At 52.9% G+C, this 6,816-nt stretch overlaps 1 pseudogene; it reads left to right on the forward strand.

Annotated features, from left to right (window-relative positions):
* Positions 1–3,879: 3,879 nt before the first annotated feature.
* LOC146756790 (class I histocompatibility antigen, F10 alpha chain-like) lies at positions 3,880–4,564 on the forward strand (annotated as a pseudogene).
* The last annotated feature ends 2,252 nt before the right edge of the window (positions 4,565–6,816 follow it).

The raw sequence follows: 6,816 nt of genomic DNA on the forward strand, positions 1-6,816 counted from the left end.
CGTGTCTGCCACTGTTACTGTAAATATTTTATCTTTTCCTTTTGTATTTGCCTTCTATTTAAGATATTGTATGAACGTAGTCAGGCTCCTCTGTTTATGCTGGCGGCTCTCAGCTGTGTTTTGAAATAAACCTGGCACAGGACAGCAGTGCTGTACGTCTGCCTGCAGCTCTTGGAGGGAGCAGGAGGGGAGCCAGGAGTGCTGCTCCAGCAACATCCTGGTGCTGCTGCCACCAGGGTTACTGCTGTGCTGCTGTTATGAGCTCCATGGAAGAGATGAGCTCCAGCACGGCCTCCTCACACTAATTTGGCTCTGAAGCCTTCAGTTGCTATTGGCCGTGGCACATTCCATGCAGTGTGAATCTCTCTAACAGACATAACTGTATCAGTGGAATTGTGGGGGCTGGGAGGGAGGACACAGTGCTGCTGAGAGCAGGGCCAGGCAGCCCAGCATGCTCAGCACCACAGCCAGGTGAGGCTGGCAGTTCAGTTACAGGTGTGTGTGCAGCTGGTCACCACTCAGCCTCCCCCATTGCAGCTCCCCGTGTCCCACAGTTCCCCCATCCCCGTTCTCCCGCTGTCCCATTGTCACCCTGCCACACCACTGCTGTGTGCACTAAACCTTTATTGCCCCCCGAAGAGGTCCTCATTGTACACCACCTGTGCCCGCTTGTCGCGGTGTGAGCCCTTGGCACTGTTCTTTACGGCTGTTGGGGCACAGGATGGGGGCAGGGACTCAGCACTGCTGGCACCCCCACACCGTCCCTATGCCCCCCCAGTGCCCCCCTGCTCACCCAGGGATCCCCAGAGCCTGGTCAGCTGATTCCATCTTCTTGTAGGTGACAAAGGCACAGCTGTGGGGGGGTGAGGTCAGCACAGCTTCCACCCCATTCAGCACCACCCCACAACAGATGCACCCATACATCACTGACTCACCCACAGCTTTGCCCACGCCCCCTGCCCCTCTGCCCATCCTGCTCTCGCCTCCCCCACTCCTCAGGCTCCGGCTCCTGCTCCCAGTCCAAGCGGCTGTCGTGCTCTCCTCTCTCAGGGGGGTCCCCACGTCCCCCACCAGCTTCAGGGTCCCGCAGGTGCTTGCTGGTGCAGACGAAGCTGGTTTGAAAAAATTGCGGGGGCGGAGGGGGGGTGAGCAAAATAAACACAGAGTGAGGGCACAAACATGGGGGAGAGAACAAAATAAAGAGATAGGAACCACAAATAATGAGGTGGGGGCAATAAAGAACTGGGGGGGGGGGGGATGGCACTCACCTCTCATCGGGGTACCATCCCGTTCTCTGCCATCCACGATGTTGTGGGAAGCTGTGGAGGAACTGCTCAAATGTATTCTCTCTAAGACAGGGGAGCAGGTATCTCCTAAATGCATATCCGAGCTGGTAAAATGGGCTCATATGAATGGAAACCTTCAGGAGATGGCACTGATGTTCACTGTAGCCGAATGTTGAGAAATAGTCGACCATATGTGGGACTTTGTTATCTCCAAAAATAAGGAATACTAAATAAATACACTGAAGAATATGCAATCCGAGCGGCAGATTGCTGCTGCTGTGGTACAAGCTCTATCCGGACGTAGTGCTCAGTCAAGGTCAGAGCTTGACTCCCTGTTACCAGGAGGTTCGTACTCTGTTTGCTCATCAGCCTCACAAGTCAGGGCTGCCGCAGAAGCCCCGAATAATCCCCCGTCCTCGACCTCTTCAACGTCTCTGGCAGATCCGGTTTTGGCTGGTGAGGAAGGTGCGGTGGGGGGGGGCTGAGGGGTGTGCAGAGCAGCAAGAAGCTCCTGAGAGTGAAAGCGACTCGGATAATGGTGGGAATGAGAAAGCGTTGGAGGAACATAATAAAACATTAACTGAGGAGCTGCAGGACTTAGAACTGCGTACGAAGGAGGCATCAGTCTCTTCGAGCGTTTCACCGATGTCTTTACAGCCCCTGTCTATGCGATTCCCCCCCACATGTAGCGATCCTCCACCTTTGCGTTGGTCTGGAGTCATTAGAGACATGATATTGGAGGGACCGTGTCAAGCTGTGTTTCAGCTCGCTTGCCCGCTGATAGACGATCAGCAGGGAGCTGCTCGGTGGGAAGTGCATCATTGGAAATTGTTACAGCAGGCTGGTAAGACTGTGACTGACTATGGGAAACGATCTGAAGCTTCTAAGCAAATCATTCAATGGATTTTCACTGAGGATACTCATATGACACTAGACACTTCTAATCTTGTGCGGTTGTTACTAACACCACCAGAATACGTTGTTGGTCTCATCTCAAGGCAGAAAATAGCATCCAGCCTTTATAGTAACTGTGTTGTGTGTTTCTTTCCTAGTGGAATTGCTTTGTAACTTGCGGTGTTATAAATAATATTAGTAATGGTTTGACATAGTGTGTGATTTTCAGTGTTACCAATGCAGTCTCAAGAATTAGAATTTTAGGCATTATCCATAGATCAAATGTGTGTTAAAGAAAGGATTTGATGTAATCAGTGCTGTAATCTATGGGAATAGCTCTTTTAGTATGTTAGTACTGCTCACTCATGATGTTATTAGCCTATTAATTAGCTTTTCTTAATTTGCAAAGACAAAACCTGGAAAGGAATCCCAGGCAAAGGGATGACCCTGTATCGTAGAATGGATACGTCTCTTACACCCAACTAATTGGGATTTTAAAAATATGACCATGCATCACTTGAGACAAAAGTGCATACTAATAGAACTAAATTTGATAGTTTATTCTGTTTTCCAGGCAGCTGTTCCACTTGGGCTCTGTATCACGCACTGGCCATGCGGATATGGTGTACAACTGGTAGAAATCCTTCAGACCCTGAATGCAGGAGAGAATCTGTGATGGGTCGGAGAGGAAAGGTGCACTTTGAAGCAGGGAAGGCCCTGCTGGCACCGCCTGTCGCAGCCACTACCAACACGGTTTGCTGTTTCTCAAGGGTCAATAAGTAATAATGCCCCTAGTGATACTCCAGCACATTTGTCCTCTAAAACTGGTTCTATCTGACATGCAACTTCATAAAGTTCAATTATCAATTATTAGCTCAAAGGCATGGTTATGAGCATCCTAAAAGCATTTGTTGCACAATAGTTAGTGGCCATTAAAAATCAATATATCAGAGTATATGAAAGTTGAAGACTTTTCCTAACTAGTGACATGTGAACACAATGGGACCCTCATGGATTTATTTCCAGGTTGCAGAAACTTAGGTTGCAGAGCAAACGTGTTTGTTCTTTTTAGTAGGTTTAACAGTAATGTTGTTATGCTGTGTTTGACTTGTCTCTTTTTTCACATCTAGAGTATTGTCAATCGAGGCCTTGATTGAGTTATAATGGTTATGTTATTAATATAAGTAGTGTTGTTATTCTATAGGCAGTAGCTTGCTAATTAATAAAAAAGGGGGGGTCGCCGCGCTCCGACCCCGCAGAGCTCCACTCCATGCGGTACTTGGAAATAGGGATGACGGATTCCGGCCCCGAGCAGCCCTGGTTCTTTGAAGTGGGGTACGTGGATGGCGAAATCTTCGTGCACTACAACAGCTCTGGTTGGAGCTACGTGCCCTGCACCGAGTGGATGAAGGCACCTGGAGCTGTGGATCCCGAGTACTGGGACAGGAACACCCAGAGAGCACTGAGCAATGAGCAGAATAGCCGCGTGAGCCTGGTCAATGCGGCACGGCGCCACAACCAGAGCGGCGGTGAGCACAGCTGGCACCGCGGCTCCATGCTGTGGGATGGGGCTCCATGGTGCATTGCTGCCTGCACCCCCCAGGGCTGGTCCTGCCCGGCGGCACCATCCCGCGGCTGCCCGTCACAGCCCCACCGAGCTCGACCCTGGGGGACCCCAACCCCATCCCCAGTACAGTGGGTCCCCTGGAGCTGGAGGGGCCCATCAACCCCTGCCTGGCTGTGTTTCAGGGTCTCACACATGGCAGCGGATGTTGGGCTGTGACATCCTCGAGGACGGCACCACCCGGGGCTATCATCAGTATGGCTATGATGGGAGAGACTTCATTGCCTTCGACAAAGACACGATGATGTTTACTGCAGCGGTTCCAGAGGCAGTTCCTACCAAGAGAGCGTGGGAGGAACCTGGTTATGCTGAGAGACGGAAACATTACCTGGAGCAAACCTGTGTGCAGTGGCTGCAGAGACATGTAGAGAACGGGAAGGTAGAGCTGGGGAGGACAGGTGAGGGGGGGCCTGCGGTGTGAGACTGCAGGTGGGGCGGGGGCTCAGCGTGGGGAGCTCAGCCCGGCCCTCACTGCCGCCCACCTTCAGAGCAACCCGAGGTGTGAGTGTGGGGGAAGAAGGCCGACGGGATCCTGACCTTGTCCTGCCACGCTCACGGCTTCTACCCACAGCCTATCGCCGTCAGTTGGATGAAGGACAGCATGGTGCTGGGCCAGGACACCCACTCGGGGGGCATCGTGCCCAACAGCTACGGCACCTACCACACCTTGGTCACCATCGACGCGGTGCCTGGGGACGGGGACAAGTACCAGTGCTGCGTGGAGCACGCCAGCCTGCCCCAACCCAGCCTCTACTCATAGGGTGAGTGAGGGGATGTGGGGCTGGGGGGCTCTGGGCTGCCCCTTCCGCTGCTGACAGCCCTGCCTTCCCCCAGAGCGGTCACAGTCCAGCCTGGTGCCCAACGTGGTGGGGGTGGTTGTCACCGTTGTGGCCATTGCCATCATGGCTGGCGTTGGATTCATCATCTACAGACGCCATGCAGGTAAAAGTGGAGGGGTGTAGGAGGACAGTGGGGGCTGTGGGGGGATTTGAGGCTCCCTCAGGAGCCCTCAGCCTGGCTGTGATGTGAACCTGTGCTGATGCATCTCTCTGTCTGCAGGGAAGAAGGAGAAAGGCTACAACACGGCGCCCAGTGAGTGATGAGGGCAGCGCTGTCCCCCACCTCTGCCCAGTGCCAGGGCAGCATTGAGGTCCCCGATTTCTCCCAGGGTTCCCCTTCCTGGTGCTCAAAGCTGCTCCATGCCCCACAGCATGAACAGGGCTGGGGCTCATGGCTGTGAGAGTCCTTCCTTGTTTTCTGGCTCCAAGCTTGCTTCCTGAGGTGTTTCTTGTGAGAAGACTCTCAATGATTTATTGAAGTGGCAAGTAATGGGTGCTACCGTGTGACAATCAATATCACTTTTTGGGTATTTGAATATTTGAAAGCACCTTCCTTCAGAGCTGTTTGCCTCCAGAAGAGTGCTCAGGACTGTTTATGAGTGGAAGATCTGGCCCGGGACTAAATAGCTCCAGCTCGGTGTGGGAAAACTGGGTAATGAAGCCATCGTGCCCTGTGAAAAACAGGATGCGGATGGGTATCCCTGCTCCCTCTTATCTGCTGGCAAGGCTCAGAAGATGGGAACAAAGGAATTTCTGCTAAGATCCCAGAGCCAGAAGCTTCCATTCCAAGGAGTGCTGACTCAACTACTTTGGATTCGAGCTGTCACTCCAAAGAGAGCTGACTTGACCACTTTGGACATATAAATAAGTTGGTGCTACCATTGGAAATTGTCATCGTGGTCACCATTAACAGAACAACGCCTGACGACCCACCACGACTGAAGACCAATGACTGAACTACAAACCTCGATGGATCCATGGTGGTGAATATCTCCCTCTTGCTTCCTACAGAAACTCCTTGCTTCTATTTCATATTTTTACTGCATTCCCTTCCCCATCACCCTACACCATAATAGCATCCGTCCTCCCCTTCCCCATCTCCCTGATAAAGTCTTGTAATAAACTGGTCGGACCAATGTTTGAACCGTTGTTTCTTACTCCCGCACCAGGTATATGTATATCAAAGAACCTTGCCTCCCTCCTACAAACTGGGCTGAGACAATGGCTCTTCTTACCTTACAGGCCAGGAAGGTGGAACCAGCAACTCGAGCACAGCTGCGGTGTGGGGCTGGGGGTTGGAAGGGGTCCCTGTGCTCCTTGTGCTCCTTGTGGTGCTGCACCAGGGCTGGGCTGGGACTCTGCAGGGAGCTGAGGGTTGGGATGTGAACGTGGCCCTATGGGACACCATCTCTTCTTCTTCACACAGGAAGTAACCAAACCGTCTGAGTGCTGTGCTTCAGCCTGCAAGGGGCCAACTGGCCACACGAGCATTTGGGGTCGGTGATGAACACAGCCCCATCCCCTCTACCTCTCACATCTCCCTCTGCTTCCTATGCTGTTATGCTTTTCCTGTGCTGCTTCTTGTGAAATAAAGTGTTGGGCTGTTCTGTGCTCAGCCTGCCTGCATTCTGCTCTGTGCCGTGCTTGGTTTTGGGGTGGATGAGGGGACCTCCCCTCATCCCTCCTCCCCCCACCCCACACTCTTTGCCCATTGCTCCATTTCACACTGCTGCTCTCCTCCTCCCCTTTGCACTCCCTGTGCTATCTGCACCGCTTTGGCATGAAGACATGACTGGAAAGTTCATCCAGTATTGGGCTGAGCTGTGCTTCCCCCCCATAACCCACAGTGCTGCCACAGCCACATTCTGAGGGAAGACACCCAGCTTCCATAACCAACCATGCACTGAGGCTGAGCTGCCCACACCCCACATCCCAACCTGCTCCTCTACAAAACATCTCCACTTTATTCCATACAAATCCCAGAGCATCCCACTCTTCCCATCCTGCAGCGGGGAGCGGAGACAGCCACAGCTCCCCATGTCCCATCGCATCCCACTCCAGGTGCACTGTGGTCCTCAGTGCTGCAGCAGCCGGCTGTAGGGTCCACCGCGGGTCCTCAGTTCGGTGGGTGTCCCCATCTCAGCCATGGTGTCATGCTCCAGCACCACAACAT

Source organism: Coturnix japonica, chromosome 26 (assembly GCF_054131305.1).
Source record: "Coturnix japonica strain WE chromosome 26, WE-NBRP24, whole genome shotgun sequence".
In the NCBI taxonomy this organism is placed as follows: domain Eukaryota; kingdom Metazoa; phylum Chordata; class Aves; order Galliformes; family Phasianidae; genus Coturnix; species Coturnix japonica.